Raw genomic sequence first — 25,356 nt, 5'->3', positions numbered from 1 at the left:
GCTAGGTACCACCATCACACTGATCTAGCCATATCCCGCATCCCAACCTGTGTAGTGCATAATCGTACCTATCTCTATGTGCACACATATAAAAAAACGTTCCGAAATAACATTGTGCTTCCCAAACCCCACCAACCCCCCCCACCCACATCAGACCACCCCCAACTTGGTCGCGATTCATTTCCATCAACAGCAAAGAAGAACCACCCCGCCCGCAAAGGCAAAAAATTAATCCCAGGTGTGTTATACGTGTGGGCAGAGGTAGCTCGTTAGACAGGTATGTAGAACAGGCCCTTTCCAAGACACCATCTCAACTATATCGTGCATCTACGGGGGTAGTGGAATCCTCCTACCCTCTACGTCGCCCATACTGCAAAGTCGTGATTGTGTCCTCCGCCTTGGTGCCCGCTCGCACGCAATTTAAACAAGGCCAAACTCAACCATCAAGTACCCCACCCCCACACAATAATGCTACTATACAGTTGCAAAGTTTGGACACAGTCTACGACCGTCAACCACTAGCCCCCCACCCCCCCCGCTTGGTCCCTGCTCCATCCAGCGGAGGCAACAAAGGCTTTTAAGACAGGATACATTTACTATGTCTACCCCTCCAAGACCTCGCAGTCAAACCCCTCTTGTCCAATAAAAGTCCCCTTATCATACTCATCACTCAGAGGCGACATCTCAATATCAACCTTCCTCCTGCAGCCTCATCAAGAAGTAGCCGCACCGGGCTGAGACGTATTTCTCTCGACCAGTCTTTCAGCGCCTTCCGTAGGGCCTTCGGGTCCGTGAAGATATGTGATCGACCCGGTATGTTTACAAGCAGTTTTGCTGGGTGTAACACAGCATAATCTACACCAAGATCACAAAGTTGTTTTTTTCATTGAAGCAAACTGGTGACGCGCTTCCTGGACCCGTATCGTAAAGTCTGAAACAAAGAGATCGTGGATACTTCATTCTCCAAAGGCTGCGTTTCCCTGGCCAGCTTCAGTGCCATGTCACAATCTCGATAGTTGAGTAGTTAAGCTATGATCGGGCGATGAGGTGCTCCAGGGTTGGCCGAGGCCCCAATGAGCGGTGGGCTCTTTCCACAACGAACATGGCAGAGAAGGAATCCTCGCCCAGCAGCCTTTTCAGAAACTTCTCTATGAAGAGTTCCATGTTGCCCGTATGCGTTGTCTCCGCAAGGCCTGTGATCCGAAGATTACAGCACCGAGAGCGCGCTTCTAAATCTTCTATTTTATCCTTCGTCGCGTAGCACCCTGCCTAGTTGTTTATGATAAGTATCTAAGGTAGTCTGCGCCTCCTCCGCCTCCGCTCGGACATGTCCAGTCTCTCGGCCATGCTGTAAATTCTGTGGGATAGTGCTTCCATTTTGGTGCCAAGGGATGGGATACCGCTTTGCTGGCTCTTCTCCATTGCCACCAGCATGCCACAGATATCGTGTCTCAATTCCTCTGTAGGGCTGCTCCTGCATCCTGGCAGTGTCTTCAGTTGAGACGTCGCGGACTTTGACCTCTTCTGTTCGAATGACCACTTTGGTTGTTTCCTGTCCGCTCTGCCCATCCCGGCTTCTGAGCACTCCCAGAGGGCAAACAAAAAGATCGTGGCTGTTCAAGGGGGACCATAACACCACTGCTGCCGCTGCACAATCTATGCGACGGACGTCCGATAAATGCGAGCTAGGCGTTCCCACAATTTGAGGTTGCTACCAGCACCACACGGCAGGTACTCTCTCTGGCGCAGATTCTAGCCCTCAGTGCGTGCCCCTAGGACGTTGCAGCTACCCCCTGCTGCCAGCAGCCAACAGCCAGGCAGGTTCACCAGTAGTATGGACTGCAGGGAGATGGTGCCCCAGCAACCAGGTTAGATCGACATGTGGGTCCTCGTAGTTGTGAGAAGTTGGCCTGATATTCAGTGTTCACTATTCTAGTGATCACTATGTATCAGTCCAAACAACCCTTATGGTGATTGGTTGTAAGTCAACCTTATAGACCAGCTATCCTAGTAGCATGGATACGAGCAGTCTTCGGGCTAAACTCTAGAGGGCGTGTTAAGCCAGCTGTTATACCATCACATATACCCCTTGAACACCAAGTGAAAGGACACCACACAAGTGTTATGAAAATAAACAGTGTATTTATTTAGATCACAACAGCCCTGTACTCTTTATGAGGACAGGGTACTAAGCACACAACAAAACTCTTACGAAAACTCTTCAAGTTGCACAATTTACACAAATGCCCGAGGGGCACGAAAAACCATATACTATGAAAGTGGAATGCGAAATTACTAGCAGGTAAGTACTGGACTAATGGGCTTTGGAATCGCTAGGACTACGTTACTGAACCTTCAGATTACTAGTAGGAGGCCTATGGGACTCGGGTGCAGTGTGTGCACTCTCACGCGGGATGCGGGACAAAGTCTATGGAGGCTAGTAAAAGCAAAGTTAGTGTTCTCGGGCGAACCCGACTAGGTAGGCTGAAAACTAAAGTGGATCTGGACCCTTGGATAGCGAGGCTATGCTGGGGCACCGAAATGCCGAAGTTACCTAGCCCAGGGGCTGCGGCTGCATAGGTCTGAAAAGACGTCGGGAATCCTCGTTGACAAACCGGGAGCCTGAAGAAAGAGTTGCTGGCAGGCGACCAGTGAAGATTGTTCGAAGTGATCCAAGCCTGGATCGAAGATGGATGACACCTGAAAGCAGAGGGGACCAAGTTCTTAATCACTAGCCAGTGATCAGATGGGCACCAGGATGGCACCGGATGGTAGTCACCTCGACCAGGTGAGTGGGCGACGCTGGGCTCTGCAGTCTCACGGACCAGGAGGCGTTGTCAGCGACCAGGATGGAGGTGCGAGCTGTCCCACGATGGTTGATGCTGACGATGTCGCTGGACCCAGGATTGGGGCAACAAGTCTTGGCAAATTCAAGCCCACGCGGTTGACCTAAAATGGCGTCTGGAGTGGACCAGGAGGGTCCGGGGTGCTCCACTTTTGGAAGGGAGCAAGGACCAGGCTGGAGCAACCAGACCAGCAGTGTTGTCGTCGTTGATCGTCGTCGGGAAGGCTACAAGCCAGCGGGCTAGTAGCCAGACAACGCGGTGAGCAGCCAAAAAGCAGAAGGGCCCCACGCAGATCTCGTGGATGCTGGGGGGCTGGACTTCGGTGCTGGAGCTGCTCAGGGTCGGGGCTTCTCGGACCCCAAAGCACTCACCAGAGGATCCCTCGGCGGTCGTGCTGGATAGAAGTCGTGCAGTTCTGATGATGGCCGGTCCCTCGAGGTCTCGTCGCACCTACGGTTCTCAGCTTTGCTGTAGAGGTCAGAGGTGCCAGGGAAGCCGGGTCTCGTCGTGCTGGTCGGTCGGATTCCGGAGGAAGGACGTGCAGCAAACCGCAGTGTTCTTAGATGGTGCCTGCGGATGCAGGGTGACTACTCCTTAGTCACAAGGGAGAAATCTTGAGAAGAGTCGAGAGTTCCTTTCGTGGAAAGTAGTTTGTTGATTCAAAGATGATCTAATTTGGAAGGGTCCCCGCTCCTGCCTTTATCCTAAAGAAAGGGGTGGGTACGCGACTAGGTCCTGCCCTGGGGTGGGACCAGGAAGGGGGGTGGTTACACCCCTCTCCCTTGCTGGACTTTCCCCAGGCCAGGGGCTGGTGTGCCCCTGGAACTGGTTCTAGCAGGCAGATGCGTAGTGAGCACCGGGGTGCCACTTGCTGTCACCTTCCTGTAAAGCCCTGCCTACCCAGGATACACAAAACCCTGTCTGGGATGGTGCTAGCACCGCCCCTGACAGGAAACCCTTTGTCCAAGCTCCCCTCGCTGGAAGGACTCCAAGCTGCAGGGGGTCAGACTCGTGTCTGTGGTGGCAGCATCCATTTTGTGGAGCTGAGGCTTCAGTTTAACTTTAACTGGGGTTCACAGTTACATACATGTCGTGTCCCTCTAGAAGGGTGGAATGCTAACCCCGTCGCCAGAATTGGCGAGGGGTTAGTATTCCAATTTGTATGACACCTTACTCGACATGTTTTGATAAAGCGATACCAAAGTTGGCAAATAACCGCAAGGATTATAATGCACTTAAGAGTATATGGTATGCGTTATCATGGAACAGCTATTAGGACTTGGTTCCGCAAGCTGCAAACGGGCTCAGCTCATGCCAGAGCACCATTTCACACGATTCCAAGCACTCTGCCTTCAGGATTGTCAAGGCCTGCCATAGGAGTGACTGATAGGAATCTGTGTGTCCATTTTAGGGTTAGATATAGGTATACTATGTAGGAGAGTAGGGTCTGCAATCCTATGATCACCCAGATTTTTTGCTTTTGTTTCACTGGTTTACGACTTTCTCTGGCTGTGGGCCTGCCAATCAGACCCACAGCCTGGCTGTTCTCTTTCTAAATTACCTCATGTACCCTAGGTGCATCTACCAATTGGTACTGGGCCACCTTATCAGACCCTGTAACTCAGGGCATAGGTGTACCCAGGGCTGCCAGGGGCTGCAGCATGTATTATGCCACCCCTGGCTGGCCTCCTAAATTCGACACAACTGGCTGCATGACAGCTGGGGCAAAGTCGTGTAATCACCCTTTGCTGTAGGTGTAGTATACCTATACCTAACCCTAAAATGGACACACAGATTCCTATCAGTCACTCCTATGGCAGGCCTTGACAATCCTGAAGGCAGAGTGCTTGGAATCGTGTGAGATGGTGCTCTGGCATGAGCTGAGCCTGTCTGCAGCTTGCGGAATCAAGTCCTAATAGCTGCTCCATGATATCGCATACCATATACTCTTAAGTGCATTATAATCCTCGCGGTTAAATGCTATCTTTGGTATTGCTTTATCAAAACATGTCGAGTAAGGTGTCATACGAATTGGAATACTAACCCCTCGCCAATTCTGGCGACGGGGTTAGCATTCCACCCTTCTAGAGGGACACGACATGTATGTAACTGTGAACCCCGGTTAAAGTTAACTGAAGCCTCAGCTCCACAAAATGGATGCTGCCACCACAGACACGAGTCTGACCCCCTGCAGCTGGGAGTCCTTCCAGTGAGGGGAGCCTGGACAAAGGGTTTCCTGTCAGGGGCGGTGCTAGCACCGTCCCAGACATGGTTTTGTGTATCCTGGGTAGGCAGGGCTTTACAGGAAGGTGACTGCTGAGTGGCACCCCGGTGCTCACTACGCATAGGCCGGTCTGAACCAGTTCCAGGGGCACACCAGCCCCTGGCCTGGGGAAGTCCGGCATGGCTGAGGGGTGTAACCACCCCCCACCTAGTCCCACCCATAGGCAGGACCTAGTCACCGGGTCAGCCCCCTTTTTTAGTATAAAGATGGGAGCGGGCCCCCTGTTAAAAATTAGATCATCTTTGGAATCAAGATACCACTTTCTTCGAAAGGACTTCACGATTTCTTCTTCAAGATTCTCCCTTGTGGCTAAGGAGTAGTCACCCTGCATCCGCAGGCACCATCCTAAAGAACACTGCGGCCTGCTGCAAGTCCTTCATCACGAATCCGACGACCCAGCACGACGAGACCCGGCTTCCCTGGCACCTCTGACCTCTACTCACCTCTACAGCCCAGCTGAGAACCGTGAGTGCGACGAGACCTCAAGGGACCGACGATCGCCAAGACTGCACGACATCTTTACTGCAAGCCCACCGTGTCCTCCACTGGTGAGTGCTTTGGGGTCCGAGAAGCCCCGACCCTGCGCAGCTCCAGCACCCAAGATCAGCCCCCCTGCATCTCCACGATCTGCGTGGGGCCCTTCTGCTGTTTGCTGTGCACCGCGTTGTTTGGCTACTAGCCGGCTGGCTTGTGGCCCTCTGAACGACGCCCAACGACTTCACGACTGCTGGTCTGGTTGCTCCAGGCTGGCCCTTGCTTCCTTGTTCAAGAGAGGCACCCCGGACCCTCCTGGTCCACTCCAGACGCCATTTTAGGTCCACCGCGTGGGCTTGAATTTGCCAAGGCTTTGTTGCCCAATCCTGGGTCCAGCGACGCCGACAGCTTCTAACTTCGTGGGACAGCTCGATCCTCCATCCTGGTCGCCGACAACGCCTCCTGGTCCGCGAGATCTTCGAGCTACAGCGTCACCCACTCACCTTGTCGAGGTGGCTACCATCCGGTGCCCTCCTGGTGCCCACTGACTACTGGCTAGTAGTCTCGAACTTGGTCCCCTCTGCTTTCAGGTGTCATCTATCTTCAAGATCCAGGCTTGGATCCGACTGAACTTTCTTCACTGGTCACCGGCCAGCATCTTTTCTTCCGGCTCCTGGTCCGTCTACGAGGATTCCCGACGTCTTTTCAGACCTATGCAGCTGCAGCCCCTGGGCTAGGTAACTTCGGCATTTCGGTGCCCCAGCATAGCCTCACTATCCAAGGGTCAGAATCTACTTTCGTTTTCTCCCTACCAGGTCGGGTTCGCCCGAGAACACTAACTTTCTATTTCCTAGCTACCATAGACTTTTGTCCCGCATCTCGCGTGAGAGTGCACACACTGCACCCGAGTCCCCTAGGCCTCCTAGAAGTAATCTAATGATTCCCTAGTCAAGTCCTAGCGATTCCAAAAGCTATTAGTACTGTACTTACCTGCTAGGAATTTCGCATTCCACTTTCAGAGTATATGGTTTTCCGTGCCCCTCGGGCATTTGTATATACTGTGCTAACTTAAGTATTTTTGTAAGAGTTTTGGTTTGTGCTTAGTACCCTGTCCTCATAAAGAGTACAGGGCTGTTGTGATCTTTAAATAAATAACTGTTTATTTTCATAACACTTGTGTGGTGTCCTTTCACTGGGTCTTCAAGGGGTATATGTGTGGTAAACAGCTGGCTTAACACGCCCTCTCGAGTCTTTAGCCTTAGACTGCTCGTATCCATGCTACTAGGATAGCTGGTCTATAAGGTTGACTTACAACCAATCATCAATAAGGGTTGCTGGACTGATACATAGTGGGCACTAGAATAGTGACCACTGCATATCAGGCCACCTTCTCACATTGGTGAGCAGCGGTTGGGATTTGAGCTTGCTGTTGTTTTACCACACGTATCCTAAGAATATCTTGTTGAAAGATCACATAAGTACTGTTAGGTACACATAACTAAAGCTTAGAATACTCTGAGTTCTACTGAACCAGCTGTTGTAGCTCCTCAAGGCTTAGCACACCTTGGCTGCAACTCTTAGCAAGGGATCAGTAGGTAAACACATAGTGTAGGTAGGTGCATCACTTACACCACACTAGAAACAGTATGTCGGACAAAGGAGGAAACACTGAGGTTCCCCTTGTGTCAGTTGACCCTCCACAGGTCATCTCTTCAAGATATACTGCGCTTAGCTTCCATGAGTTACGACAAGTGTGTACCTCTAGGAAGATTAAGCAGGGGTCTAACCCCACAACTGCCTTTCTGATTGGTCTCTTAGAGACTCATGATGCAAGGAGGGCTGGTAACCCAGACCCTTCTAATTCAGATGGCAACATGCCCTCCTTACAGGGTCCCTTTGATGCCCAGGACCATCCTCTTCAGGAAGCAGATGATGCTGATGATGAGGATGATGATTTGGTATCAGGGGATGAGGCAGAAAAGGAACAGGTAGAAGTCAGCAGACTAACCAGGTCCAACTTAAGCAGACATGAGATGGGCACTAGGGGACCCTTGGGGCCACTCTCAGGTCAGCTTAACATTGGGAATGGACGAGATAGATCTCTATCAAGAGGCTCTATCAGATCCCTTCATACCAATGGCTCTCAACGTTCCTCTCAAAGGGGAATGACATCTCCCCAGAGGAGAATGTATGAAGCTAAGGAAAAGGCAGCCAATCTGAGGATTGAAAGGGAAGAACTTGCCCTGGCCAAAGAGAGGCTTGCCTTTGCTAGAGAGCAACAATTGAGTGGGACAGTCCCCACTGGTGGCAGCATTGTACCTAGCAATAGGGAAAGGAGTTTTGATACAAAACACCTTGGTAAGATAGTGCCCCCCTTTAAACAAGGGGATGACATCCACAAATGGATTACTGCTTTGGAGAGGGCCTGCACTGTGCAAGGTGTTCCCCCAAGTCAGTGGGCAGCTATCTTGTGGCTCTCCTTTGAGGGTAAAGGAAGAGACAAGCTCCTCACCACAAGGGTGGAGGATGCTAATGATTACCAAGTCTTGAAAAATGCACTGGTTGATGGGTTTGGCCTAACCACTGAGCAGTACAGGGTGCTGTTCAGGGATACCCAGAAAACTCAGTCTCAAGATTGGGCTGACTTTGTAGATTGTGCCACTAAGGCTTTTGAGGGCTGGTTGCTGGGCAGTAAGGTTACTGATTATAAAGGATTGTACAATTTGATGATGAGAGAGCAAATTTTAAACAATTGTCAGAACCAGTTGTTGCATCAGCATCTTGTTGACTCAGATCTGACCTCTCCCCAAGAATTGGGAAAGAAGGCAGACAGATGGGTTAGAACAAGAGTTAAACAGAACCAGGGCCAGAATCAAGGTGGTCAGAAGAAAGCAGACCAGAAGGGTAAGGATTCGAAAGGGGAACAAAATGACCAGAAGTCTTCGACAGGTCCCCAACAACCCAAAGAGGGTGGGGGTCAGGCTCCCCAAAAGAAGAAAGAAGGCCAATCTAAAAGGTGGTGCCAATACTGCAAAAGTAAAACTCACTGGTTTAGTGAGTGCACCAAGAAAGGAGGAGGGCAGACTCCTGCCACTGCAGCCCCTAAGGCACCTGTGCCCCCTAGTACAGCCAGCAGTGGTAGTGCACCTCCCAAGGGTTTAGTAGGGTTAACCCTGGGTTCTGAGGGGAGTGACAACTTAGTTGGCACCCTCACTCAGGCTGTCCTTGTCAGTACAGGGGATATGGATATGTCCCCTGACATAAGTCCCAATACTTTGGGCAAATACAGACAGACACCTTTTATTAATGGAAAAATGGCTCAGGCCTATAGGGACACTTGTGCCAGTGTCACAATGGTGACACCTAGCTTTGTGGACCCTGGACAGATCATGCCAGGTACAGAATTCCTGGTGACCAATGCCAGCAATGTCACTACCAATCATAGTATGGCAATTGTAGCTTTCTCCTGGGGAGGGGTAACTGGCCACAAGAAGGTTGTAGTTAGTTCAGACCTCCCAGTGGATTGTTTGTTGGGCAATGATTTGGAGTCATCACAATGGTCAGAAGTGGAGCAGAGGACTCATCTGGAAATGTTAGGTTTGCCAGCACATGTGTTTGCTGTGACTAGGTCACAGGCCAGAAGATGCCCCACTGAACAGGTGCTGGATCCTGGAACAATGGACCAGACACCTTCCAAGAAAAAGAGCAGTAGGGTTAAGGCTGTGCCTTCCCCCTTGCCCCAGGTTGTGGATCAAGTCTCAGAGGAGGCTGACCTGCAGGAATTGAGGGAAACTGAGCCTAGAGAGTTTGAACTTGATCAAGTTGAATTCTTGGGTTCAGGGGGACCCTCAAGGGAAGACCTGGGGAAGGACCAGTTAGGCTGCCCTTCTCTTGAACCCCTCAGACAGCAGGCTGCTGCTGAGGCTGCTGGGAACGCCACAGGTACCCACAAGGTATACTGGGAAGATGGACTCCTGTACACTGAGTCAAGAGACCCCAAGCCTGGCATGACCAGGAGGCTGGTTGTACCCTTGTCTCAGAGAGGTTTCCTACTTACCTTGGCCCATGAGATTCCCTTAGCAGGACACTTAGGCCAGACAAAGACTTGGGACAGGCTTGTCTCACACTTTCACTGGCCTCACATGAATGAGGATACCAAGGAGTTTTGTCGCTCCTGTGTCACTTGCCAAGCCAGTGGTAAGTCAGGTGGCACAACAAAGGCCCCCCTTATACCAATGCCTGTGGTGGGGGTGCCCTTTGAAAGAGTGGGGATTGACATTGTTGGTCCAATGGAACCCCAGACAGCATCAGGGCACAAGTTTATACTGGTGGTAGTGGATCATGCCACCAGGTATCCTGAAGCTATTCCACTTAGGACCACCACAGCCCCTGTGGTGGCAAGGGCCCTAGTTGGAGTGTTCTCCAGAGTGGGCTTCCCTAAGGAGGTTGTCTCTGACAGAGGTGCAAACTTCATGTCAAGCTATTTAACTGCTATGTGGAAGGAGTGTGGTGTCAATTACAAATTCACTACACCCTATCACCCACAATGCAATGGGCTTGTTGAAAGGTTCAACAGGACCCTAAAAGGGATGATTCATGGACTACCTGAAACACTCAGGCGTAGATGGGATGTCCTGATGCCCTGCCTTCTGTTTGCTTACAGAGAGGTCCCACAAAAGGGGGTTGGCTACAGCCCTTTTGAACTTTTGTATGGGCATCCTGTGAGAGGCCCCTTGTGTTTGGTGAAGGAAGGATGGGAGAGACCTCTCAAAAAGCCTGCAACCAACATAATGGACTATGTACTTGGTCTCCGCTCCAGGATGGCTGAGTATATGGAGAAGGCATCAGAAAACCTTAAGGCCAGTCAAGAACTTCAAAAAGCTTGGCATGACCAAAAGGCTGTCCTGACTGTTTATCAGCCTGGACAGAAGGTGTGGGTGCTGGAGCCAGTGGCCCCAGCAGCACTCAAAGACAAATGGTCTGGGCCCCACACAATCCTTGAGCAAAAGGGAGAGGTCACCTACCTGGTGGACCTTGGAACTCCCAGGAGTCCCCATAGGGTACTCCATGTCAACAGGCTCAAAGCATATGTCGACAGGAAGGACATGAGCTTGCTCATGGCCATAGATGAGGGACAGGAGGAAGAGAGTGACCCTCTCCCAGACCTGCTCACTCAGAATCCTGATGATGGGTCAGTAGATGGTGTTGTCTTTTGTGGCAGCCTCTCTGAACATCAGCAGAAAGACTGTAAACAGGTTCTTCAGTCTTTCAGACATATGTTCTCTCTGACACCCAGTCAGACCAATTGGTGTACCCATGAGGTTGACACTGGTGACAGCCTGCCAGTCAAGAGTAAAATCTACAGGCAGCCTGATCATGTTAGAGACTGCATAAAAACTGAAGTGCAGAAAATGTTGGAATTGGGAGTCATTGAACCCTCAGATAGCCCTTGGGCTAGTCCAGTAGTTCTAGTGCCAAAGCCTCACACCCAAGATGGTAAGAGAGAGATGAGGTTTTGCGTAGACTACAGGGGTCTCAATGCAGTCACTAAGACTGATGCCCATCCAATACCAAGGGCAGATGAGCTTATAGATAGATTGGCTTCTGCCAACTACTTAAGTACATTTGACTTAACAGCTGGGTATTGGCAAATCAGGTTAGCTGAGGATGCCAAGCCCAAAACAGCATTTTCAACCCCTGGTGGGCATTATCAATTTGTGGTAATGCCCTTTGGTCTGAAAAATGCACCTGCCACCTTCCAAAGGTTGGTGAATCAAGTCCTTACTGGGCTGGATGACTTCTGTGCAGCATATCTAGATGATATTGCTGTCTTTAGCTCCACCTGGGAGGATCACCTGGTCCACCTGAGGAAAGTGTTAGAGGCTCTGCAAGCAGCAGGCCTCACTATCAAGGCCACCAAGTGCCAGATAGGGCAGACACAGGTTGTATACCTGGGCCACCTTGTAGGTGGGGGCCAGGTTCAGCCACTGGAGAGCAAAATACAGTCAATCAGGGACTGGGCTCCTCCAACCACCCAGACTCAGGTTCGAGCTTTCTTGGGCCTGACTGGATACTACAGAAAGTTTGTCAGGAACTATGGTTCCATTGTGACACCATTAAATGAACTGACAAGTAAGAAAATGCCAAAAAAGGTTCAGTGGACAGCAGGCTGTCAAAAAGCATTCGATGACCTAAAGCAGGCCATGTGCACAGCACCTATCCTTAAGAGTCCAGACTACTCCAAACCATTCATTGTCCAAACAGATGCTTCTGAGTTGGGTGTGGGAGCTGTTCTTTCTCAACTGAATTTTGATGGTCAGGATCAGCCCATTGCTTTTATAAGCAGAAGGCTGACCCCCAGAGAGAAGAATTGGTCAGCTATTGAGAGGGAGGCCTTTGCTGTGGTTTGGGCCCTGAAGAAGCTGAGGCCATACTTGTTTGGCACTCACTTCAAGATTCAGACCGACCATAAGCCCCTCTTGTGGCTAAATCAGATGAAGGGTGAAAACCCCAAACTGCTTAGGTGGTCCATTTCCCTACAGGGGATGGACTTTACAGTGGAACATAGACCTGGTACTGATCATGGCAATGCCGATGGGCTCTCCAGATATTTCCACTTAGAACAAGAAGACTCACCTGGTCAAGGTTAGCTTATTGTCCCAAAGTTTGGGGGGGGGTCATGTAGGAGAGTAGGGTCTGCAATCCTATGATCACCCAGATTTTTTGCTTTTGTTTCACTGGTTTACGACTTTCTCTGGCTGTGGGCCTGCCAATCAGACCCACAGCCTGGCTGTTCTCTTTCTAAATTACCTCATGTACCCTAGGTGCATCTACCAATTGGTACTGGGCCACCTTATCAGACCCTGTAACTCAGGGCATAGGTGTACCCAGGGCTGCCAGGGGCTGCAGCATGTATTATGCCACCCCTGGCTGGCCTCCTAAATTCGACACAACTGGCTGCATGACAGCTGGGGCAAAGTCGTGTAATCACCCTTTGCTGTAGGTGTAGTATACCTATACCTAACCCTAAAATGGACACACAGATTCCTATCAGTCACTCCTATGGCAGGCCTTGACAATCCTGAAGGCAGAGTGCTTGGAATCGTGTGAGATGGTGCTCTGGCATGAGCTGAGCCTGTCTGCAGCTTGCGGAATCAAGTCCTAATAGCTGCTCCATGATATCGCATACCATATACTCTTAAGTGCATTATAATCCTCGCGGTTAAATGCTATCTTTGGTATTGCTTTATCAAAACATGTCGAGTAAGGTGTCATACGAATTGGAATACTAACCCCTCGCCAATTCTGGCGACGGGGTTAGCATTCCACCCTTCTAGAGGGACACGACATGTATGTAACTGTGAACCCCGGTTAAAGTTAACTGAAGCCTCAGCTCCACAAAATGGATGCTGCCACCACAGACACGAGTCTGACCCCCTGCAGCTGGGAGTCCTTCCAGTGAGGGGAGCCTGGACAAAGGGTTTCCTGTCAGGGGCGGTGCTAGCACCGTCCCAGACATGGTTTTGTGTATCCTGGGTAGGCAGGGCTTTACAGGAAGGTGACTGCTGAGTGGCACCCCGGTGCTCACTACGCATAGGCCGGTCTGAACCAGTTCCAGGGGCACACCAGCCCCTGGCCTGGGGAAGTCCGGCATGGCTGAGGGGTGTAACCACCCCCCACCTAGTCCCACCCATAGGCAGGACCTAGTCACCGGGTCAGCCCCCTTTTTTAGTATAAAGATGGGAGCGGGCCCCCTGTTAAAAATTAGATCATCTTTGGAATCAAGATACCACTTTCTTCGAAAGGACTTCACGATTTCTTCTTCAAGATTCTCCCTTGTGGCTAAGGAGTAGTCACCCTGCATCCGCAGGCACCATCCTAAAGAACACTGCGGCCTGCTGCAAGTCCTTCATCACGAATCCGACGACCCAGCACGACGAGACCCGGCTTCCCTGGCACCTCTGACCTCTACTCACCTCTACAGCCCAGCTGAGAACCGTGAGTGCGACGAGACCTCAAGGGACCGACGATCGCCAAGACTGCACGACATCTTTACTGCAAGCCCACCGTGTCCTCCACTGGTGAGTGCTTTGGGGTCCGAGAAGCCCCGACCCTGCGCAGCTCCAGCACCCAAGATCAGCCCCCCTGCATCTCCACGATCTGCGTGGGGCCCTTCTGCTGTTTGCTGTGCACCGCGTTGTTTGGCTACTAGCCGGCTGGCTTGTGGCCCTCTGAACGACGCCCAACGACTTCACGACTGCTGGTCTGGTTGCTCCAGGCTGGCCCTTGCTTCCTTGTTCAAGAGAGGCACCCCGGACCCTCCTGGTCCACTCCAGACGCCATTTTAGGTCCACCGCGTGGGCTTGAATTTGCCAAGGCTTTGTTGCCCAATCCTGGGTCCAGCGACGCCGACAGCTTCTAACTTCGTGGGACAGCTCGATCCTCCATCCTGGTCGCCGACAACGCCTCCTGGTCCGCGAGATCTTCGAGCTACAGCGTCACCCACTCACCTTGTCGAGGTGGCTACCATCCGGTGCCCTCCTGGTGCCCACTGACTACTGGCTAGTAGTCTCGAACTTGGTCCCCTCTGCTTTCAGGTGTCATCTATCTTCAAGATCCAGGCTTGGATCCGACTGAACTTTCTTCACTGGTCACCGGCCAGCATCTTTTCTTCCGGCTCCTGGTCCGTCTACGAGGATTCCCGACGTCTTTTCAGACCTATGCAGCTGCAGCCCCTGGGCTAGGTAACTTCGGCATTTCGGTGCCCCAGCATAGCCTCACTATCCAAGGGTCAGAATCTACTTTCGTTTTCTCCCTACCAGGTCGGGTTCGCCCGAGAACACTAACTTTCTATTTCCTAGCTACCATAGACTTTTGTCCCGCATCTCGCGTGAGAGTGCACACACTGCACCCGAGTCCCCTAGGCCTCCTAGAAGTAATCTAATGATTCCCTAGTCAAGTCCTAGCGATTCCAAAAGCTATTAGTACTGTACTTACCTGCTAGGAATTTCGCATTCCACTTTCAGAGTATATGGTTTTCCGTGCCCCTCGGGCATTTGTATATACTGTGCTAACTTAAGTATTTTTGTAAGAGTTTTGGTTTGTGCTTAGTACCCTGTCCTCATAAAGAGTACAGGGCTGTTGTGATCTTTAAATAAATAACTGTTTATTTTCATAACACTTGTGTGGTGTCCTTTCACTGGGTCTTCAAGGGGTATATGTGTGGTAAACAGCTGGCTTAACACGCCCTCTCGAGTCTTTAGCCTTAGACTGCTCGTATCCATGCTACTAGGATAGCTGGTCTATAAGGTTGACTTACAACCAATCATCAATAAGGGTTGCTGGACTGATACATAGTGGGCACTAGAATAGTGACCACTGCATATCAGGCCACCTTCTCACATACTATATCTACAGCAAAGGGTGATTACACCACCTTGCCCCAGCTGTCGTGCAGCCAGTTGTGTCAGATTTAGATGGCATCCAGGGGTGGCATAATACATGCTTCAGCCCCTAGTAGGCCCTGGGTACACCTATGCCCTGAGTTACAGGGTCTGACAAGGTGGCCCAGTACCAATTGGATAATGCACCTAAGGTACACATGTCAATTTAGTGAGAGAACAGCTAGGCTGTGGGTCTGATTAGCAGGCCCACAGCCAGAGAAAGTCGTAAACCAGTGAAACAAAAGCAAAAAATCTGGGTGATCATAGGATTGCAGACCCTACTCTCCTACAGTAGTTATAGGACTTGCCAACGGAATCATGGGGTCAATCACTATAAACACTGCTCAGACCCAAGTAAATCCGAGGAAGAGATCATCCACTGCCAGATATGCTCCCCAGCACCTAGGTAGTGAGGTGAGGATTAGAGTCACCAAATGATGGTCAAAGGAACCAGTAAGCAGACCTCAAGTCAGGTGCCCAGCGTCAGGCCAGCAGGCACCTTTCTGAGCACGTTAGGCAGGTCCTGAATCTGCAGCAAGGTGGCGATCCGGGGCACCAGGGATATTATCAAGGTGAAACATCCACCTGCAGGGCCACTTCGAGGAACAACCACAGTCCCCAAGCCTCAAAGTTGCGGCACTGTACCGCACGACAGGCAGCTATGTCCGAGGCACTGCAGCGCGCCACTCCAGAAGGCGCCCCGCAGAGGCCAGCTATAATTCAGGCTCCTAGCACACAGAAGGTAGGGGGAGGACAGCGCCACCCAAGCAGCACCAATTAGTCAGCCGCGACTCCGGTAGTTATGAGCTTCAGGCGTGGGGCAGAGGCTATTCAGCAGGGTTACCCGCAGGATCGCCGTATCACAGCTGGCATTTTTGCGGGGCTCCGCACAGATTTAGAGATTAGATGGGTGATGGCATAGGGAGCCTCCACATAATCATGTCAAGCTTGCCTGCATCCGAACCTCACAGGCCGCGCCTCCCCTTGCCGCAAATTCAGGCCGGGGATTTCGGCCCATGCAGCTCCGCAACAACGGGGTGCCGTACTGCACTTAGGAAGCTTGCAGGAGGGTAGAAGTGGCACGAGCTTGTTGGCCCCAGACTCTGACGTCCAGGAACCGGTCAGTGGTAGTTTATGCCCTGTAGATGCCGCATATCTAAAGTATATGCAGATGGTGTTATGGAGCGCTTGGCTCAAGCTGCCATCTTGGTCGCGAGCTAGCTCCGCCCCCCCCCCCCCCCCCACTGCCCGACCTTCTAAAGTACGTAAAGACCACAAGGATGTGAACTGTGTAAAAATGTCAATTCCTGTGGATAAATATGCATGATCACTTTCATGTGTGTGCTGAATGGATAATATTTGGACTTTTGCGAACAAATCTAAACTGCAAAGGAGATACACTAGATTGGGTTCCTTTAATTCTTCTAGTCTAGATTATGTGGCTGGGATATCTCCTTCAATTCTCCCGTTTAAGATAACACCATTGATTGCTTCGATGAATGACAGAAGTAATTTCCCTTGTTTATCTGCTTTTATCTTGTCCGGGAAAATGGTGGTAGGAATTGAACCTGCTATTTCTTGAGGGGATTTACCCCTGTTGTTAAATAAGGCATTGGAGATTTTTCTATTTGAAGTCCACGGCTATTTTCAGCGGGGGTACCCCCTTGCTTCTAGGGTTATTTCAGTTTTCATGACGGTCTTTGCACAGATGGGGTCATTTGAAGATCCAGGTGGAATATAGATGTTAAAAAGTAATACGTCTGAAATGGGCTCCATTCTTTCTTTACGGGACTTAATACTGATGCATTGCACATTTGGGAGCAAGAGCTCAATTTCTTCCGGATCCCAGTCGATTTCTTCTTCTAGCTAAACTCCCTTTTGAGTGTCCTTCTTGAGGCCTCTGCTGCAGTGACAAACATGAAATAATCTTATTGTGAGAAGGGTACCAAAGTCCAGGTTTCTTGCAGCAACACGATGGGCAGTGAATTTTCCACTATAGAAAACTTTTTAGGAGTTTTCCCGCTATATTCCAAGACACTATTTATATGCTGCAGCTAAAAAGGCAGTTTTAAATCTTTGCCCGATTTTATTATTGTGACCCCTCACTAGATGTCTCAACATTTCTACTTCTTCTCTATTTCACAATGCCCACTCTAAGGACTGTGCCTTTATAATCTTTAAATCATGTGATCTCAAAGAATTGGGGTAAGATAGGCATCTACTCTCCTTAGGGCCATAAATGCCGATTTTAATAAGGGGAATCCATTTGATTCTAGATGCACAGTCTAAAGCCAGGCATTCAGAGAGGATGAATCTGTTCAATTTGAGGTCCTGTCTGGTCTGGTCCAGACTTTAACCCAGCAGAGTAGAGGGTGACTAGATCAGCAAGAAATTTTACTCCAAGCTCTGCATGTACAGACCAAGCCAGTGTACATTGCTGTACCTGTGCCAATCTTAGAGATTTATTTTCTACTATTTGGATTGAGTCTGTCTTCGCATATCCCCGGGTAAGCCTTTACAACAAAACTTTTACAACGCACTACCATTACGACGCAACCATTACAACGCAAACCATTACAACGCATTGCTCTGGGGGGCGCTCTAGGATAGGGAATAGATTTAATTTACTATCCAACACCTTCCCTACTATCCACGGGGACTGGAGTTGGAATAGTAAATTAAACTATTCACTATCCAGCACCCCAAAGCGCTATGCGTTGTAATGGTATGCGTTGTAAAAACTGCGTTGTAACGGCATGCGTGGTAAAAGCATGCGTTGTAACGTCATACATCCCATATCCCCAGACCTCACTCTCATAGCTGCCCTGTGACTCACACGCAGCCACATAGACTTTAAGCAAACTTGCGTGGACCAAGAACCCAGCCTTTGAGCGAAGCAGGCTATCTCAATCTAATGGGCCCCTCTTTTTTCCTCTCCTGCAGTGTATTTCAGTTATTCTTGGCATCAAAATGAACACCTATGTAAGGAAAGGCGGCCACTTTACCCATGGTGTGCTAGCCCACCTTGAAAGTCTTAGAACTAGTGGACTGTGGGCCTAGAACCATGACATAAGATTTTAATAAATTTATGGCCAGTTCGAGGCTATCCATAAAAGCAGTACATTTATCAAGAAGAATCTGTAACCCACTAGCCGTACGGGCCATTAGGACTGCTGGTTGGCATACAGCAACACTGGGAGCGGCATATGGCCCACCCTATGGCAGTCTGCCTGACTTGCAAGAAGGGCCTCTTCAAGCTTATTGTCATATGACCTTATCTGAAAGGGGTGCTGCAAAGTAAGGAGAGGGGAGATGGAAGAAATGGTAGATTACTGTAGGTTTGAAATAATGCCAGCTGTGTGTCGAAAGTTGATATTGTGTGACCATTAAAAGGTAAGATACGACCACTGACGTAGACTGAAGTAAAGTTTGACACATACGCAAACCTCTCAGATAGTAAACCTTCACTGGAATATTTCAAAGATCTATAACACTGATTATTGTTAAAGTCCAAATTACCAGTGTTTCATGATTTGTGGTTTAGATCAATGGCAGCTAAAGTTGTTTAACTATTTCAACTGGTGAATATTGAGGAGTTTTCCAATTGGTGTGATAGATATATTAGAAATTTGGCATAACGGACCCTAAAAATTCAACTGTCACCACGAGCTTAGTATTTCATTAAGTGAATTATACACATGTTGTTTGTCTATATTGCAGCAGGTAGTTTTGGGTAGCTGTTTGTCTTATGCATCTACGTTTTTAGATGCATTACTACCTACTGTGATTTCCATTGGAAAATTTGACATGTCTCCTGATTGCTATTTAGTATACTAGATGATAAAGTAGCTTGATTTTCTATAGGATCTGTGTTGTATAGCATACATCTCTTCTTTCTCTGTGTTTCAGGTCTGCCTGGATCACTTCTAACTCTGCAAAATGCTTTCATTTCGGTCCTTGAATAAGGGGCTTCTCAAGTGATTTGTGGCCCACCAAAGCAATCAGGAGGTTGTTGCTCGGATGCAGAAAAAGACAATAGAATATTTTGGTGAGTTTCTCTTTTTCACTGCCCTCGCTCCCTTTGACTGGTTAGTGTTTTTTGGACATTTCATCCAGGCAAAAAAGTAATATCTTTGAGTTGCTGACCGATCTGTACTGTTTGTTTTCTTTACCGAGTTATGTAAATCTATCACTGTAGCTTGCTCTCGGATGCATGTGTTTATGAGTTTTTTAGGTCTCGCGACCTATCAATGCGCGCATTGAGTGGAGCGAGAATTCATGTCGGCAAAATCCTCTTCAAACCAAGGGCTTTCAGCCCCGCGGTTTTCTTGCAGTTCACGTGAATTACGTGAGCAAACATGCACGTGCATTCATAGCCAGGGCTTCTCCTCCCCTAATTATTCATGGCCGGCCGCAGGCCGGCTGTACTTCCAGTTTCCCGCTTCTCCTCCCCTAATCATTCATGGCCGGCCGCAGGCCGGCCGCTCACAGCACATCAAAGGGCTTCGCCCAGCATGCGCTCTGCGGCTTCTCCTCCCCTATGCCCCCAGGCCGTGTTCCCTCCCCTGCTACCCCATCCTCACTCTTCCCTCGCACCCCCTCCTCCTTCAGGCCCCCACCATTTGCTTTTGCTTTAAATTTCCCTTTCATAACCCTTTACGAATAATGAAAATTATAGTTCTTTTGCACCTGGTGACTTTCACTTTTGCAACGAAACCGAACGGCAGAATTCATATTGATTGGCAGCCATGAACCTGCACAACTGACAGCATGCACGATTAATGTGGTAAAGTAATAATCGTGAAAAATAAAGCACACGGGATTCTGGACACGAATTCATATTGATTGGCAGCCGTGAACCTGCACAACTCACAGCATGCACGATTAATGTGGTAAAGTAATAATCGTGAAAAACAAAGCACACGGGATTCTGGACACAGCTCGTGTGACAAGGCTCCGACCTCGAGCACCAGCAGAGTTAGGAATATTAAATGATCACCCGCCAGCAGCCTCACTTAATGTGTAACGCTTATCACTGCTCCCTTCTCGCTGCTCCTCCCCCCTAATTGCTTTTTTTTTCACGGGCGCTAGGCCGTGAACTACTTCAAAGGGTTCGGCTTCTCCGCCCCCCTGGTGTTTCTGGCTTTTCTTCTCGCTCGCTAATCACCACCCCCTCCCTCTCCATATGGTCGCTCGATGCCTCGGCTCCTTTCATGCCTCAGACTTATCTTTTTAAACTGCGCAACCGGTTTGTTGAAACTTTAGTGAGACCTTTCATTACCCGAACTAACCTGGATTTTCACAAACAGAATTAAAAGCATCCGGAAGGCATACACATTACCAGGTGAGTCCACATCATTAGAGACACCATGTTCTGAAAACAAGTTTGTTTTTATTAACAGTGCATACTGGTAGTGGAGGTTACGTGCACCTCAACTGGACTAATTTGATTGACGTTTCAGATCACAACTGTGTTGTAAAAGGAAAAGTGGGTTGCAGGGAGTGCTCTGGTAATCCCACATAATTCATGCTTACAGAACTTGGCACTCGTGCGATTTTCAGGCCATATTACTCAAAACTCCTTATTTGAACTCTTTACGAATAATGAAAATTATAGTTCTTTTGCACCTGGTGACTTTCACTTTTGCAACGAAACCGAACGGCAGAATTCATATTGATTGGCAGCCGTGAACCTGCACAACTCACAGCATGCACGATTAATGTGGTAAAGTAATAAACGTGAAAAACAAAGCACACGGGATTCTGGACACAGCTCGTGTGACAAGGCTCCGACCTCGAGCACCAGCAGAGTTAGGAATATTAAATGATCACCCGCCAGCGGCCTCACTTCATGTGTAACGCTTCTCACTGCTCCCTTCTCACTGCTCCCTTCTCACTGCTCCCTTCTCACTGCTCCCTTCTCACTGCTCCCTTCTCACTGCTCCCTTCTCACTGCTCCCTTCTCACTGCTCCTCTCACTGTTCCTCTCACTGCTCACGTGCAACACCTCTCACTGCTCACCTCACTGCTCACGTGCAACACCTCTCACTGCTCACGTGTGACAACTCATTGCTCACGTGTGACAACTCACTGCTCACGTGTGACAACTCACTGCTCACCGCTCACGTGTGACACCGCTCACGTGTGACACCGCTCACGTGTGACACCGCTCACGTGTAACACCGCTCACTGCCCTCTCACTGCTCTCGTGCATTACCTCTCACTGCGCTCGTGCATTACCTCCCACTGCTCACGTGCAACACCTCCCACTGCTCACGTGCAACACCTCCCACTGCTCACGTGCAACACCTCCCACTGCTCACGTGCAACACCTCCCACTGCTCACGTGCAACACCTCCCACTGACCTCTCACTGCTCACGTGCAACACCTCTCACTGGTCTTGCGCAACACCTCCCACTGCCCTCCCGCTGGTCTGGCGCAACACCCCCCCCCCGCTGGTCTGGCGCAACACCCCCCCCCCGCTGGTCTGGCGCAACACCCCCCCCCCGCTGGTCTGGCGCAACACCCCCCCCCCGCTGGTCTGGCGCAACACCCCCCCCCCGCTGGTCTGGCGCAACACCCCCCCCCCCGCTGGTCTGGCGCAACACCCCCCCCCCCGCTGGTCTGGCGCAACACCCCCCCCCCCGCTGGTCTGGCGCAACACCCCCCCCCCCGCTGGTCTGGCGCAACACCCCCCCCCCGCTGGTCTGGCGCAACACCCCCCCCCCGCTGGTCTGGCGCAACACCCCCCCCCGCTGGTCTGGCGCAACACCCCCCCCCGCTGGTCTGGCGCAACACCCCCCCCGCTGGTCTGGCGCAAAACCCCCCCCTGCTGGTCTGGCGCAACACCCCCCCCCCCCCCTGCTGGTCTGGCGCAACACACCACCCCCCCCCCACTGGTCTGGCGCAACACACCACCCCCCGCTGGTCTGGCGCAACACCCCCCCCCCCCGCTGGTCTGGCGCAACACCCCCCCCCCCCCGCTGGTCTGGCGCAACCCCCCCCCCCGCTGGTCTGGCGCAACACCCCCCCCCCGCTGGTCTGGCGCAACAAACACCCCCCCCCCCGCTGGTCTGGCGCAACACCCACCCCCCCCCCCCGCTGGTCTGGCGCAACACCCACCCCCCCCCCCCGCTGGTCTGGCGCAACACCCCCCCCCCCCGCTGGTCTGGCGCAACCCCCCCCCCGCTGGTCTGGCGCAACACCCCCCCCCCCGCTGGTCTGGCGCAACAAACACCCCCCCCCCCGCTGGTCTGGCGCAACACCCACCCCCCCCCCGCTGGTCTGGCGCAACACCCCCCCCCGCTGGTCTGGCGCAACCCCCCCCCCCGCTGGTCTGGCGCAACACCCCCCCCGCTGGTCTGGCGCAAAACCCCCCCCTGCTGGTCTGGCGCAACACACCACCCCCCCCCCGCTGGTCTGGCGCAACACACCACCCCCCCCCCACTGGTCTGGCGCAACACACCACCCCCCGCTGGTCTGGCGCAACACCCCCCCCCCCGCTGGTCTGGCGCAACACCCCCCCCCCCGCTGGTCTGGCGCAACCCCCCCCCCGCTGGTCTGGCGCAACACCCCCCCCCCCGCTGGTCTGGCGCAACAAACACCCCCCCCCCGCTGGTCTGGCGCAACACCCACCCCCCCCCCCCGCTGGTCTGGCGCAACACCCCCCCCCCCCCCCCGCTGGTCTGGTGCAACACACCCCCCCCCTGCTGGTCTGGCGCAACACACCACCCCCCCCCGCTGGTCTGGCGCAACACACCACCCCCCCCCCGCTGGTCTGGCGCAACACACCACCCCCCCCCCGGTCTGGCGCAACCCCCCCCCGCTGGTCTGGCGCAACACCCCCCCCCCCGCTGGTCTGGCGCAACACCCCCCCCGCTGGTCTGGCGCAACACCCCCCCCCCCCCCCCCCGCTGGTCTGGCGCAACACCCCCCCCCCCCGCTGGTCTGGCGCAACACCCCCCCCCCCCCGCTGGTCTGGCGCAACACCCCCCCCCCCCGCTGGTCTGGCGCAACACCCCCCCCCCCGCTGGTCTGGCGCAACACCCCCCTGCTGGTCTGGCGCAACACCCCCCCGCTGGTCTGGCGCAACACCCCCCCGCTGGTCTGGCGCAACACCCCCCCGCTGGTCTGGCGCAACACCCCCCCGCTGGTCTGGCGCAACACCCCCCCGCTGGTCTGGCGCAACACCCCCCCCCCCCGCTGGTCTGGCGCAACACCCCCCCCCCCCCCGCTGGTCTGGCGCAACACCCCCCCCCCCCGCTGGTCTGGCGCAACACCCCCCCCCCCCCCGCTGGTCTAGCGTAACACCCCCCCCCCCCCCGCTGGTCTAGCGTAACACCCCCCCCCCCCCCCGCTGGTCTGGCGCAACACCCCCCCCCCCCCCCCGCTGGTCTGGCGCAACACCCCCCCCCCCCCCCCCCGCTGGTCTGGCGCAACACCCCCCCCCGCTGGTCTGGCGCAACACCCCCCCCCCGCTGGTCTAGCGCAACACCCCCCCCCCCCCCGCTGGTCTGGCGCAACACCACCACCCCCGGCGCTGGTCTGGCGCAACACCCCCCTCCCGGCGCTGGTCTGGCGCAACCCCCCCCCCCCGGCGTTGGTCTGGCGCAACACCCCCCCCGCTGGTCTGGCGCAACATTTACCCCCCCCCGCTGGTCTGGCGCAACATTTACCCCCCCCCCGCTGGTCTGGCGCAACACCCCCCCCGCTGGTCTGGCGCAACACCCCCCCCGCTGCTCTGGCGCAACACCCCCCCCCGCTGCTCTGGCGCAACACCCCCCCCCCCGCTGCTCTGGCGCAACACCCCCCCCCCGCTGCTCTGGCGCAACACCCCCCCCCCTGCTCTGGCGCAACACCCCCCCCGCTGCTCTGGCGCAACACCCCCCCCCCGCTGCTCTGGCGCAACACCCCCCCCCCCCGCTGCTCTGGCGCAACACCCCCCCCCCCGCTGCTCTGGCGCAACACCCCCCCCCCGCTGCTCTGGCGCAACACCCCCCCCCCGCTGCTCTGGCGCAACACCCCCCCCCCCCGCTGCTCTGGCGCAACACCCCCCCCGCTGGTCTGGCGCAACATTTACCCCCCCCCGCTGGTCTGGCGCAACATTTACCCCCCCCCCGCTGGTCTGGCGCAACACCCCCCCCGCTGCTCTGGCGCAACACCCCCCCCCGCTGCTCTGGCGCAACACCCCCCCCCCCGCTGCTCTGGCGCAACACCCCCCCCCGCTGCTCTGGCGCAACACCCCCCCCCCTGCTCTGGCGCAACACCCCCCCCGCTGCTCTGGCGCAACACCCCCCCCCCGCTGCTCTGGCGCAACACCCCCCCCCCCGCTGCTCTGGCGCAACACCCCCCCCCCCGCTGCTCTGGCGCAACACCCCCCCCCCCGCTGCTCTGGCGCAACACACCCCCCCCGCTGCTCTGGCGCAACACACCCCCCCCCGCTGGTCTGGCGCAACACACACACCCCCCCCCCGCTGGTCTGGCGCAACCCCCCCCCCCCCCGCTGGTCTGGTGCAACACCTTCCCCCGCTGGTCTGGCGCAACACCCCCCCCCCCCCCTGGTCGGCGCAACCCCCCCCCCCCCTGGTCTGGCGCCCCCCCCCCCCACTGGTCTGGCGCAACACCCCCCCCCCCTGGTCTCGCGCATCACCTTCCACGCGCAAGTAGTTCTCACTCAAAACCAGTGGCACAAATGTGGGAAGCAGCAACAAAAACAAGCACTGGCGTTGCCAATAGGTCTCGCAGTAGGAAAGTTGGAGCTATTGGTTTTGTAAATGACAAAGCCCTTTATGTTTTTTCAATGAAAACAAAAATAAAAGGCATTGTTATTTGCAATTGTAATAGCTCCAACTTTCCCACTGCGAGACCTATTGGCAACGCCAGTGCTTGTTTTTTATGAGCCATTTTTGCGAAAGGCAACTCTAACATCTTAACTCCTTGCAAACATGAATAGTCCTATTCTTCTTGAAGTAATTTAGTTTTAAAATGCACCATACTGGTATAATAAATACTCTAAAACGTTTGGTAGCAACACATAGCAAATTTACTTCCAGTGCTTTTATTATGTTATTTATTTTGTGTATGAATGTTATGACCGAATTTCTAGTGTGATAAATAAACGTGGTGGGTGGAATGCCTAAATTAATCGCAGTCACTGTTAATTGCTCTGTGCCAATAGCCAATTAATTCTTTTGTTTGCAGACTGTGCCACTAAAAACGGGAACCAATTAAATGCAAAACAGTCTTTTTTGTTGTTGTTGTATTATTCTAATATGGATAGGTCAGCTCAGGCAGCTTGGCTAGGTCCTC

At 52.9% G+C, this 25,356-nt stretch overlaps 1 protein-coding gene across 2 annotated transcripts in view; it reads left to right on the top strand.

Annotated features, from left to right (window-relative positions):
* CDC25C (cell division cycle 25C) overlaps positions 1-25,356 on the top strand; it is a 432,607-nt gene that overhangs the window by 15,798 nt on the left and 391,453 nt on the right. The window contains exon 2 of one of the 2 annotated variants that reach the window (XM_086931823.1): positions 18,957-19,095. The exons of the other annotated variant lie outside the window; for it this stretch is intronic. The gene's annotated coding sequence lies outside the window, so the exon portion shown is untranslated. The remainder of the gene's footprint in view (positions 1-18,956; positions 19,096-25,356) is intronic. 2 annotated transcript variants of the gene reach the window in all.

Source organism: Lissotriton vulgaris, chromosome 7 (genome assembly GCF_964263255.1).
Source record: "Lissotriton vulgaris chromosome 7, aLisVul1.2, whole genome shotgun sequence".
Taxonomy (NCBI): domain Eukaryota; kingdom Metazoa; phylum Chordata; class Amphibia; order Caudata; family Salamandridae; genus Lissotriton; species Lissotriton vulgaris.
Note: the sequence above shows the minus strand (reverse complement) of the source record. Positions and strands in the feature narration are given on the sequence as shown.